We start from the raw sequence: 13,382 nt of genomic DNA on the forward strand, positions 1-13,382 counted from the left end.
TATACAGCAAACTGACTATTGAGGAAAACTTAATACACAGAAGGCAATAGCAGAAGGAAATCAGGTCTTAAACGGATACACTACACTCTCCAATGGCACACTATTTAACACATTAAAGGAACTTTACAAATAAAAACTGCACAACAGATAGAGTCTACACACACACAAAATGCAAACAAAATTCAAATTTGGCGCCGAACTCTCTGGTAAACAAATGAACACGCTCTGGGCTGAGACACACAACAAACCACAATCACACTGTGTTCTGGTGTGGTGAAAAAGTGTTTTACTACGTTATTTGTGGAAAATACTTGTTGTCATGCATACGTAACTATTACATCTCAGCGTGATGCGGAGAATGTGCTTGCCACATGAAAACGTAAGTAAATACGAAAATAGGCGCGAAAAACTAAATTACATTCTAAAAGATAGGTTAACTCCCAGCGAAAAACTTTCCCATTAACATCGTTTGATTGCAGATGACAAGCAACCTGTAGCAATTAACACAAAAGTGGTACATAAAATTCATACACACCAAATGTAAAGGTATTTACAAAAAAAGAAACGATCTGTTGTTTGAACTAGAAATACACATAATTTTATAATCATTTACCAAAAATGTTCACATTGCAGAATAAATAAAAACGAAAACCCACTGGTGGTGCCGAAACATGTTTGAGTACTGAGAAAAACGGTGTTTTGCGTAACGCGGACCTCACATCCAAAAATTTTAACATATGTACAGTTTGCAGTTAATTTATTCTTTCTTATAAGGAAAGTGGGTAATTTTTCACATACTCGAGGAACTCTTGAGCAGCGTAAATTAATTTACTTTTGATCCACCTTATTTACTGGCGCTGTGTAGGCATTTTTAGGTAATTTGTTGAAGCAGACAGGACCAAGATTTTTGTACCTGTTGTGTGTCTTTGCAAGCCTAACACATGGCAAATCAATTGTATGTCCACTTATGTTATGGTCATGAAATGTCGTCCTTAAGTCAAATTTACTCAAATTCTCATTAACGAAGACGAGGGAGTTGTGAATATACAGGCCAGACACTGTAATTATATTTAGTTTCTTAAAATAATCTCTTCGTGATTTGTATGGTTTAAGCCCTGCTATGCACCGTATGGCTTTCTTTTGCCATTTAAACACTACAAAAAGCGATTCGGATAGCTGGAGTAGGAGGTTTTTGTTAATCCTGCGTTGTTTTAAAATACTCTTGGAAAATGACATCTGCTAACACAAATTTCTAATAGCTAAATGAAATACCAATTTTCCTAGACTTGGCTTTAAAAATGTTTTGATGTAACGAAATATTTCCATAGAAACTTTCTTCCCCCATTTCCAAACTTAGGAGTTGAATCTCTAAAATTGCTGAAACAAGTATTTTTTTATCTCCAACTAAGAAGCTAAATACAGTTTCATAGACGTAGCTTTAAAATGTTTTACCAGTTCTTTAATTATTTAGTTTTTTTAAAAAATTCACCCACTATTTCACCCTTTTGGGAGTTGAATTTCGAAAAATGTTGAAACATCATCTTTTTATTTCTGGCCGAGGAACCAAATAGGCCTACCAATTTTCGTAGTTCTAGCTTCAAAATTGCCTTAATAGCGATATGTTGTCAGGAAGCGTTCCATCCCCTATTTCGCCCCCACATGGGTGGAATTCCGAAAAATCCCTTCTTAAACGATGTCTTCCGTATAAGATCAACACCTCCAAAGTTTGGCGGTTTGGGCTGGTTGATGATGAGTCACCATTCAGTCGGGGGATTTCCTTTCGTATTTATAGAAATTTGGAAATTTGTGGTAAGTTCCTATGGGAACAAATCACATCGGATGAGAAAAATCGGTTTTTAGCTGTTCTGAGGCCAAAAACCGCATAAACCGCATCAATCAAAATCAAATCGGATTATTAGTTTCCGTGTGACTGGCGCAAAACGTATTCAATTTGCTACCTACAGTTTTCTGCAACAAGTTGAAGTCGAGAAACAGCATGTTTCCTGGGTCACGTTCAGAATGTGTTGCGCAATGCGTGCCTTCAGTACAGCTGGTAAGTTTGCAGTCGGAACAGTGAGCACAACATCTGTCAGACAGCCCCCACAGCCAGAAGTCACACGGATTAAGACCAGGTGGTCGGGGCGGCCAGGCTGTAGGGAAATGGCGGCCGATAATTCTAGCTTTTCAGAAATGGCGCTTCAGCAGCCGCTTAACTAGATTTGCGATCTGCGGAAGTGCGCCATCTTGCATAAAAATGATCACATCCACGCTGTTGGAGAGCTGGAATGACGTGGTTGCGCACTAGACAGTCGTAGTTCTTACCAGTGACGGCACAGGTAACAGGACCGGAAGCACCTGTCTCTTCGATAAAATATCGCCCTGTGATAAATGATGCCGTAAACCCACATCACACAGTGACCTTCACAGGATGATTGATGTGCGTGTTGGATTTCTCATTGCCCATATTGGACAATTCTGTGTATTGACAAATCCTGTCAGAAGGGAGAGGGCTTCGTCTGTCCTCAAAATCTTCCACGCCGATCGCTGTCCACTTCCATGCGAGCAAGAAATTCTAAAGCAAAAGTCTCCCTTATTGACAAGTCAACAGGAAGCAGCTCGTGCTCATGGGTAATTTTGAATGGATAGCAAAGAAGGATGTTTCGTAGGATTTTAAGCATCGTGCTCACGGGTATGTCCCATGTTCGGGCAATTCTCCGTGCACTACGCGTTTGCATACTCGCCTTCTCCTGCACTGCTGTGGCCACTGCTTCCACTGACGTCGAATCAATTCGTTTCCTCCCTCTGCCAGGTTCCACACCAAAAGAAGCCGTCTTTTCGAATTTCAGAATCATTTTCTCCAGACCCACGGCAGTCATCCGATCAACGCATTCTTTCAAACCCTTCAATGCCTTGAACTTATGCAGAGCGACGTGGGCAGCAAATTGATCATGATTCTTGTAATGCAGCTGTACAAGCAGATCGCGATCCTGCTTTGATTTATTTATGGCGAACGTCGCAGACGCGAGAGGAGGAAAAGCCGTGTACCCGGCGTGTTCACACCAACTTCACCACTGTTCTTTTTCTTATGCCATACGTTTTCCCCCTTCTCCGATAATATTCCGTTGCAATTTGACGTCATTCTGACAAGTGGTGTTATTTCTAAAGCGTTTTGAAAGTTTAACTTTAATTATAATCACCCTGTATATTTTCGAGATTATAAGGCACATTATTTGGTACCGAGATGCAGCGCCACACCCCTTTGCACACCATTCTTATGTCATACGTAAGTGTATTTCGCTCTGTAGAATTCGATTGTTTATATTTGCGCCAGAGATTGTCATATGTGAAAGAAAAGACTATTGATATCGATACTTTCTCTGGAGAAATTACTTTGTGGCGGTACCCAAAACCCAAATGAAAGTTCTAACAAATGTGTATGGGAAAAGATTGCCAAAAACTGTTTTTGTGGGAAGAAATGCACTTGCCATTGGTGTTTATAATGCAGTTTCATGTTTCAATGATGGTGTGCAAAGCAGGAAATATGTTTTAGAGAAAATGGGAGGTTCGAGTCCTCCCTCGGGCATGGGTGTGTGTGTTTGTCCTTAGGATAATTTAGGTTAAGCAGTGTGTTAGCTTAGGGACTGCTGACCTTAGCAGTTTTCACACACATTTAAACATTTGAAGAAAATGGGAATGGAGGCCAAAGCTTTGTATGCCATAGACAGAGAGCGGGTAGTGAAAGGAGATAAATCATTTTTGGAGGTAATAAAATCAGGAACAGTGCATCATAAGAGTGTGAAAAGGAAGAAAACTTATTTAGAATATGGAAAAGAACCTGCTTATGATACTGGACAGTTCTAAAAGAATGCCAAATACAAGCAGAAACTTTAACGGCCATTTTCCGCAATACACAAATTTCTGTACTTAGGTACATGTAACATCCAAAATAAATATCCTAGTGCTTTCAAACTTGGTATGCTCATTAAACACATACTACTTAATTCAAAACACTTGAATTTTCCAAATCTATTAAAAACTAGCTATAAAATTTAAGTTTTTTTCCAAACACGAAGTTTAAAATGTAACAACTCATTCATTTTTTCATAAATTGAATAAATTCTAGAGTTTCATACATCTGTAAGCGTGGTTTGTATGCTGTGCAAAATTCGTTCAAAAATCTCTCTTACTTATGAAGGAAAGGGTACCTATAGCAACAAATGCAGTCAATAGTAAGTAAAAAAAAGATGAAGTTTCACATGTAAAAAAACGTATTTTTTATGTTTTTGAACTTTCACTGCTACGAGTGTGAATCCTGAATGCTTCCTGGTCGTGTTGACAAAGTTTTGTGAATTTATTTGTAAAAGTATAGTCAGTGGAAATTAAAATGTCCTGTGGTGACTCTCCTGCTCCAAGTCGTCCCGTTTGACGCCCTACTCCCCTTAAGTCCAAAGACTGGTCTAATGCAACTCTCCGTGCCTGTCTCTACAGTGGCTGTGAGGCTGTGCGTAATTTTAATGTAAAGCCCAAGTTCCGCGTTCTGGCCCTGACTGGTCACTCTGGCTCGACCGTGCGCCGTGCCATCAGACGCGGCGTGCAGGGCGTCTGGTGAGCACACCGCTCCCCCGGCCCTCGTCGCCTTTCGTGACTCCGGAGCCGCTGCTACAGACTCGACTACCTCCCCAGTCGGAATTGTGAGGTGTAACACCCTCCGTTCCAGTCCCCCCACCAGGGGGAAACCGCCCAGGTATTACCGGAAATCGGGCCCTGGTCCCCCGTATGACAGTCAAGTGGCTCTGAGCACTATGGGACTTAACTTCTGAGGTCTTCAGCCCCCTAAAACTTAGAACTACTTAAACCTATCTAACCTAAGGACATCACACACATCCATGCCCGAGGCAGGATTCGAACCTGCCACCGCAGCGGTCCCGCGGTTCCAGACTGTAGCATCTAGAACTGCTCAGCCACTCCGGCCGGCCTGCGCTCAGAAGAAAGCGTGGATGGACAGACAAATATTCTCTTGGTGGTTCCATGAAACTTTTGTACCAGCAGTGAGAAAAGAGCTAAAGAAGGAAAAGCTTCCACTGAAAGCTATCCTTATAATTGACAATGCTCCCAGTCGTCCTTCAGTCCGATGGTATGGCGTGTAAGGGTGAGAAACGCCATCCTCACCTGCTGTAAATTGACGAGACTCTGGTGACCGAGTGACTCCCGGGATAAGGAGTCGCCCTCTTCCATGCCAACGTCCTCCTTGCAGGGCGGATGAGCGGTTAGAGATTAGGGCATTAAGACATCCTATGTTCTTGGGTTGAGAAATCGTCCCTAAAGGCGGAAGATCCAAAGATGGGCAACGACAAAGGACACCAAGGGTAGGTGCGACTCTTTGAGCCATGGTGAAGGCAATTCACCTATGAGAAAGCAGTTGTGATCACAGACTGGGTGGCTCAGAACCGTGTCCGATGTACAAGCACTCTTTCTCCCACCCGATGTGACAGCCTAATTCAGCCCACGGACCAGAGACCAGGGAATTTTGGAATTACCTCTTTTCTCACTGCTGGTACAAACGTTTCATGGAACCAACAAGAGAATGTTTGTCTGTCCATCCACGTTTTCTTCGGAGCGCAGGCCGGCCGGAGTGGCCGAGCCTTTCTAGGCACTACAGTCTGGTACCGCGCGACCGCTACGGTCGCAGGTTCGAATCCTGCCTCGGGCATGGATGTGTGTGATGTCCTTAAGCTAGTTAGGTTTAAGTAGTTCTAAGTTCTAGGGGACTGATGACCTCAGATGTTAAGTCCCATAGTGCTCAGAGCCATTTGAACCATTTTTGAACCGCGGCGGCCTATGACAGTCAGCCCCACTCACTACTCAGCTACGGAGGTGGATGTAATTAATCTTCGTAACTGCTTCAAGAGATACCTGCAAGATGTACGTGTGTGAGACCCACACATATTTCTGATTACTTTCTTTTGAGAAATGAACGCTTTTGGGCTGAGTGAGGAGTTACTGCAGAATGCAGGGTGAGTCAAAAAGGACATTACAACTCTGGAATTATATAGGAATGTATTGACGTAACTTACAGAATCGGTAGATGTGTCATTTAGTAGCAAATAACCTCGCCATTTGAGATGCGTCACCCACACCAGTAATAAATTTCTTTCCACACTCATTGCAAAAAATCGGATGTAATACACTAGACTCTCGCTAATCCCGCCATTCCTGGCACGTATGGGTGCCGGATTACCGGAAGTGTCTGAAATTTATTTTATTCATTTATTTTGTTTCTTATTTATTTTGAAAACATAGGGGATATAGTATACTGTACATAGAGGATATGCTTTAAATCCAAAAATACATTAATTTTCAGTGAAAACTTAGTCCTCGAGTGTATACTGTACGTAATTATACAGTCGTGTCACTCACTACGAAACATGTCCCTAATTTTTAACTGTCGCGATTACGATACGCAATGGTGGCATGCTTTATCACGCAACCGCTTTACAAGCATTACATCGGTGGTGCTTGTTGCATAATGTACTCCAGGAAGACCTCGGCAGCTCAGCACCAGCAATGCGAGAAATCTTCATGCTCTCTCCTCCTGTGTCCTCTTCTTCATTACTTTCATCATTACTTTCTTCCATACTTTTGATTATTTCTTCATCTGTTAAAGTTTGGTCCATATTACAATTTTCCTCATTCAGTCACTTAGTAGCATCTTCATCATCAATTTCTTCCCCTCCTGGAAGGTTGTAGAACATGTCAATGTACAAAGTAACTGATAATTCCGAATTGACTGGCTCATCGCTGTCACTCACTACTGGATCTAATTCTGCATCAACGGATGGCCACAATTTTCTCCAGCCCTGCATTATGGTAGCGCTCTCCTCTTTATCCCATGCTTTGGCTGCTTGGAAAACTATATCAAGTATGTTAATCGCTTTCCACGCCTTCAGCATAGTCTCAATAGAGTCGTTTTCACTTTCGTTCATCAAGGAGACGAGAAGTGAATTTCGATAATGACGTTTAATTAATTCCAAAATTCCCTGGCCTCTGGTCCGTGGGCTGAATTAGGCTGTCACATCGGGTGGGAGAAAGAGTGCTTGTACATCGGACACGGTTTTGAGCCACCCAGTCTGTGATCACAGCTGCTTTCTCATAGGTGAATTACCTTCCCTTGGTGTCCTTTGTCGTTGCCCATCTTTGGATCTTCCGCCTTTAGGGATGATTTCTCAACCCAAGAACATAGGATGTCTTAATGCCCTAATCTCTAACCGCTCATCCGCCCTGCAAGGAGGACGTTGGCATGGAAGAGAGCGACTCCTTATCCCGGGAGTCACTCGGTCACCAGAGTCTCGTCAATTTACAGCAGCTGAGGATGGCGTTTCTCACCCTTACACGCCATACCATCGGACTGAAGGACGACTGGGAGCATTGTCAATTATAAGGATAGCTTTCAGTGGAAGCTTTTCCTTCTTTAACTCTTTTCTCACTGCTGGTACAAAAGTTTCATGGAACCACCAAGAGAATATTTGTCTGTCCATCCACGCTTTCTTCTGAGCGCTATACTGCACTGGTAGAGTATTTATGTCAGTGTGTTGAAAACAACGTGGATGTTGAGATTTTCCAATCACCATAAGCGGTAGTTTATGACTCCCATTTGCATTACAACACACCATTAATGTTACACACTGTTTCTGTTGCTCCTAACCACGGGTTTCCTCTCCTTATTGGCAGGTAACGTTTTTGAATGAAGTATCTTGTAAAAGAGTTAAATCTTGTTCCTCTATTATCTTCTGTATCTTGCCTTAGTGGCCGAGCGGTTCTAGATGCTTCGGTCTGGAACTGTGCAAACGCTACGGTCGTAGGTTCGAATCCTGCCTCGGGCATGGATGTGTGTGATGTCCTTAGGTTAGATAGGTTTAAGTAGTTCTAAGTGCTAGGGGACTGATGGCCTCAGATGTTAAGTCCCATAGTGCTCAGAGCAATTTACAAACTAATCAACATCCTTATCGTTAGCTGAGCGAATTTCCACGGTGACTGTTAGCTGCCGAATGCTGTGTCGTTTTTTCCAGTTTGACAGCCAACCATCGCTCACTGAAGGACATCACACACATCCATGCCCGAGGCACGATTCGAACCTGCGACCGTAGCGGTCGCGCGTTTCCAGACTGAAGCGCCTAGAACCGCTCGGCCACACTGGCCGGCTACTACCGTCAAGTCGTTTGTTAAATGCAGCTGCTCTTTCCTTTATAATCAGGCCACTGACTGGAATTCCTTTACTGCATTGTTGTACGAACAGTCTATAAACAGCTAGCAACATCCAGTTCTTCATGCTCACTCTTTTGCATAACCTTCCGATTTCCCAACTCACTATCGATTTGTGTCGAGTACTGTCGAATAACATCTTGTTTCTTTTTGATGTCACGAATAGTTGCTCGTCCAACATTGAACTCAGCAGCAATGGCTTTCTGCGAAGAACCTCGATTTAACTTGTCTAAAATTTCTAGTTTTTGCTTGAGGTCTAGCATAACGTGTTTCCTTTTAGAAGACATTATTTCGAACTGTAAGGAAAGCTACAATTTCAAATACAGTATATAAAGCATTGTTGCACACGATAATTCACCGTGCCCGTGTTTTTGGATGTGCGCCAGGTTACTGAGAGGCCGGATTAGCGAGAGACTAGCGTATGTGCTACGTCAACGTGGATTCGACGAAATTGTATGCCCAAGTCTGCTTAGAGGTTGTTTAGCGTATTCAGTGCGAAATTGACGCTGGACAGTTGTCGCACACTTTGCTTCACGAAACCAGAACACTCCGAGAGCATGCTCCACACCAGGGAAAGTAGCCACTTTAATTGTGCAGTGCGTTGGCGCTCCTGGTGGCGGAAGGGGGTACTGATGCACTACGTGAGGTTGTTTGCTACAAAACGACACGTCTACCGATTGTCAAAGTTACCACAATAAAATTCTATACCATTCAACATTTGTAAAGTCTTCATTTTTTTCTGTTTTCCGTCTTTCCCTTCATTGCTATAAATACACTAACTGAAGGCATAAATACTTGTTTTGTAAATGGAACTGCCTTTTCCTGCTGCCACTTAATTTATTTTCCCCAGTTGCGTTTCGCCTTTTTCGTATTCTAAAGCATCCTCAGTGGGATGGTTTGTGTTCCCTCTCAACGGGTCTGGAGGTCGCACTACCACTTTATTTCCGATTTACTTGTTAACCACGGTTAGCGAGTGGTTGAAACATGGCGAACAGTGTGAAAAATGTCGAAACTCAAAATTGTGCCTACATGTCGGTAAAAAGTGGTAGTGCGACCACCAGACCAGTTGAGAGAAAACACAGATCAGAGCAAATGAGCGCACTGATGATGCTTTTAAACATGAAAAAGGCGAAACGCGTCTGGGAAAAAGAAATTAAGTGGCAGCAGGAAAAGGCGGTTTCATTTACAAAACAAATATTTCTGTACTTCCAGCGGAGGAGGGCCACGCAAACAAACTGAAGGCTGTTTGTTTATTACCATACGCATTTTTCTTCTTTTATTTGGGATGCATCTTCAGTGGCCTGTAATGTATGTTTCTTTTTATACATACAATAAACTTATTATGTGGTAGATCAGGGCTTCCCAACGTGTGGTCTGCGGACCTCTTAGGGGTCCACCGGCTCTTTCTAGGGGGTCCGCGGCCACCTTTCACCCAATCGTGTAAAATAGTGAGTAAATTTATTGTATAAAAATGTGAAAATCAAATTCATCACTTTTTTCGTGCGAAAAACGTGTACTTTTTTACTTCATGTCGTATTCCTAAGCAGCCTTTGCGGTTCCTAAGTGAGACCGCATACACAGTTTAGTGCCGGAGAACGCGGCTTCTCTGATCGACTGTTTCGCAACAATACGGGGGCCGTTTGTGAGCCAGGCCACGGCGCTAGACGCGCTGAAACCTTATGCGCATGCGCAGAACGAGCTTTCTCGACCAATCACAGCGCTAGCTGGCACGTATGCGGCCCCAGGCATCGTTAAATGTTAAACTTGCTTTGTCAGTGCACTGCCTACTTCATGACTCGATTTTTGACCTTCAAGTTGTTTTCATTCATCTCTAAACCAAAGACTATTGATACTTTCGGGTGGGGAGGGGGGGGGGTCATTGCGAACATGACACTTGCACCAAGAAGCTTTCAGTTCCCATTGCTTTCGCTCTGAAATTTAAAGTTACTGTGCTCTTGACTGACTAGGGGTCCGCCATGGATTTTCGACTGAAGTAAGGGTCCGCCAGCTGAAAATGTTGGGAAGCCCTGTGGTAGATTGTAACAATACGTTTATTGTATGTATAAAGAGAAACATGTATTACAGGCCACTGAAGATTGAAGATGCTTCGCAGATAAAAGAAGGGAAACGCGCATGGGAATAAACAAATAGCCTTCAATTAGTTGCACAGACGGACCATAACCACCACGAATTGTAAAAGTCCTTTTTGATTAACCCTGTAATATACCATAACGTACCAGTGAGCAAAAATATGCAAAGTTAACTGACCGACTCTCACGAGGCAACTCGAAACCGTAAGTTACCGAGCGAGGTGGCGTACTGGTCAGCACACTTGATTCACTTTCTTAAGGAGAACGGTTTAAACCTGCCTTCGGCCATTTTGATTTAGGTTTTCGAGATTCCACTAAATCGCGCCAGGAAAATGCCGGGACGGTTCCTTTGAAAGGGCACAGCCGATTTCATTCCGCATCTTTCCGTAATGTGACGGGACCGATATCGATCAGTGAAACAGTAAGTTAAACATGTTGTTGAATGTTAACAAGGGGATTGCGCCTGCTCGTCATCACTGATTTGGTCCAGACTCATCGTGTATGCAGGGCTTGGCGAGATATGAGAGTGACAGAACTGAGGGCCACAGGTGATCAACAGTTTAGGGGGAGGGCAAAAAAAGTTGGGCTCGACTCAGCCACTTTAGGTGGCAGGAGCAGCTGCTGCAGCCGGAAGGGTCACGGAATCACGTGCCTGTGTGCACACTTCCGAATTTTAATTTTTTCGTTACTTACGTTGCAAATAAACCGAAATGATTGTTAATTTACATTATTTATTACTACACTACTGGCCATTAAAATTGCTACACCAAGAAGAAATGCAGATGATAAACGGGTATTCATTGGACAAATGTACTACACTAGAACTGACATGTGATTACATTTATAACACATTTTAGGTGCATAGATCCTGAGAAATCAATACCCAGAACGACAACCCCTGGCCCTAATAACGGCCTTGATACGCCTGGGCATTGAGTCGAACAGAGCTTGGATGGCGTGTACAGTTACAGCTGCCCATGCAGCTTCAACACGATACCACAGTTCATCAAGAGGAGAGACTGGCGTGTATGACGAGCCAGTTGCTCGGCCACCATTGACCAGACGTTTTCATTTGGTGAGAGATCTGGAGAATGTGCTGGCCAGGGCAGCAGCCGAACATTTTCTGTATCCAAAAAGGCCCGTACAGGACCTGCAACATGCGGTCGTGCATTATCCTGCTGGAATGTAGGGTTTCGCAGGGATCGAATTAAGGATAGAGCCACGGGTCGTAACACATCTGAAATGTAACGTCCCCTGTTCAAAGTGCAGTCAATGCGAACAAGAGGCGATCGAGACGTAACCAATGGCACCTCATACCATCACGTCGGGTGATACGCCAGTATGGCGATGACGAATACACGATTCCAATGTGCGTTCAGAGCGATGTCGCCAAACACAGTTGCGACCATCATGATGCTGTAAACAGGACCTGGATTCATCCCCTATTCGTGCACCCAAGTTCGTCGTTGAGTACACCGTCGCAGGCGCTCCTGTCTGTGATGCGGCGTCAAGGGTAACTGCAGCCGTGGTCTCCGAGCTGATAGTCCATGCTGCTGCAAACATCGTCGAACTGTTGACAGACAGTTGGTAAAATCTATCTGTTATACGACAACTGTCCGAATATCTACTCCTCCTAGCTGCCTTCTTACCAACTGCCATTTCCCATTCCAAGTGCCCTTTGTCCTCAACCTATCTAGTCCTTCCTTTGTGTTTTGTAACTATGCTCTTTAGCATAACAGGTAGCTATCTGGGGGCAAGTCAGTTTAAAATCACACACATTTCCGTGCACTCATACCAATCTGCTGTAGGTCCGCAATAGTCGAGTTATGGCCTACAGTTGCTCTGAAAATTTTGGTCAAATGGACCCGTATCCCGCTCAGGACAGTTTTTTTATTTTTCTTTCCTTTCTCTTATATTTGATCAAAGCTAGTCCTCAATCATTTATGTCATACACCTGAGACTGTGCAAATAACGATTTCTTAAAATGTATACAGCTGCGGTACCTGTCACAGTGAAATGTCATCCACTATCAGAGATACATTTCACGAGGAAAGCCTCACCGACTGTGGCCGAACGGTACGAAACCCGTGTCTAAACAGTCAACTCCCGTCCGCAGGGCTTATAATTTCTGTTCTCGCAGTACTTTTTCCTCTCCAACTCGAAAATGAAAGTTACTGCAAAATTCACGTGTCCAAGAGAACAGACACCTTTTTTGATCCTGCAACCAGTACGAATCGAGACACAAAGGAATTGCTGACATTTAGCTGCTAGTGGGCGTCGAGTTACATCAGTGGGGAAAATTAAAAGTTTGTGCTGGACCGGGATCCGAACCTGCACCTCCTGCTTGCTAGACAGATGCTGGCTCACCTCCCTTTAGACTCAAATTCTCCATTTATCCACACACTACTGAGATAGTGTCCCTGCTCATTACACCCGTAAATTGAGAACTAGGTCTGACAGGAGGTGTGATACGGTAGTCCGTGAAGCTGCAATGACTACCGTGTCCAGATGCCTCGGTGGTCAGAGCATTTGCCGAGTGAGCAGGAGACCCGGGTCAAATCCCGGTCTGGCACAAATGTTCAAATTTTCCCACTGATGTAAATAAAAGCCCTCTAGCAGATAAATGTCATTAATTCATTTGTGTCCTCTTGCAGTCTTCAAGGGTTGCAGGAGGAAAAGCTTACGGGCACTTCTACAGTTGTAAAGGGGACTTAGAGTTTCGCCATCAAAATTTGAGTTACTGTCTGTGGAAATGTACCATTTTGATACAAGTTTAGTTTTAATATCAGATCACTTCCAAACCTTCCACTCCACCGCACACACACAAACCGAGGAGAGGGCAGTGCCGTCACTCTCTACTGGGATTATGATACTGCTTACCATTTCCCTCCAAACACAACAATGACTGTGAGAAACTGGTACGTTTTGCAACTGGAACGGTTGACTGCGTTTCTTCACAGATTTCTCCACACACTACTTTTCAGGAGGACATTTTTGTCACACAGAAGAGGACCCGACGGTGAGTGCCCGTAT

The 13,382-nt window shown here is 43.7% G+C and overlaps 1 long non-coding RNA gene across 1 annotated transcript in view; it reads left to right on the forward strand.

Annotated features, from left to right (window-relative positions):
- The first annotated feature begins 250 nt into the window (after positions 1-250).
- LOC126426763 (uncharacterized) overlaps positions 251-13,382 on the forward strand; it is a 94,787-nt gene continuing 81,655 nt past the window's right edge. The window contains exon 1 of the long non-coding RNA XR_007576410.1: positions 251-379. This is a non-coding gene — a long non-coding RNA (uncharacterized LOC126426763). The remainder of the gene's footprint in view (positions 380-13,382) is intronic.

Source organism: Schistocerca serialis, chromosome 11 (genome assembly GCF_023864345.2).
Source record: "Schistocerca serialis cubense isolate TAMUIC-IGC-003099 chromosome 11, iqSchSeri2.2, whole genome shotgun sequence".
Taxonomy (NCBI): Eukaryota; Metazoa; Arthropoda; class Insecta; order Orthoptera; family Acrididae; genus Schistocerca; species Schistocerca serialis.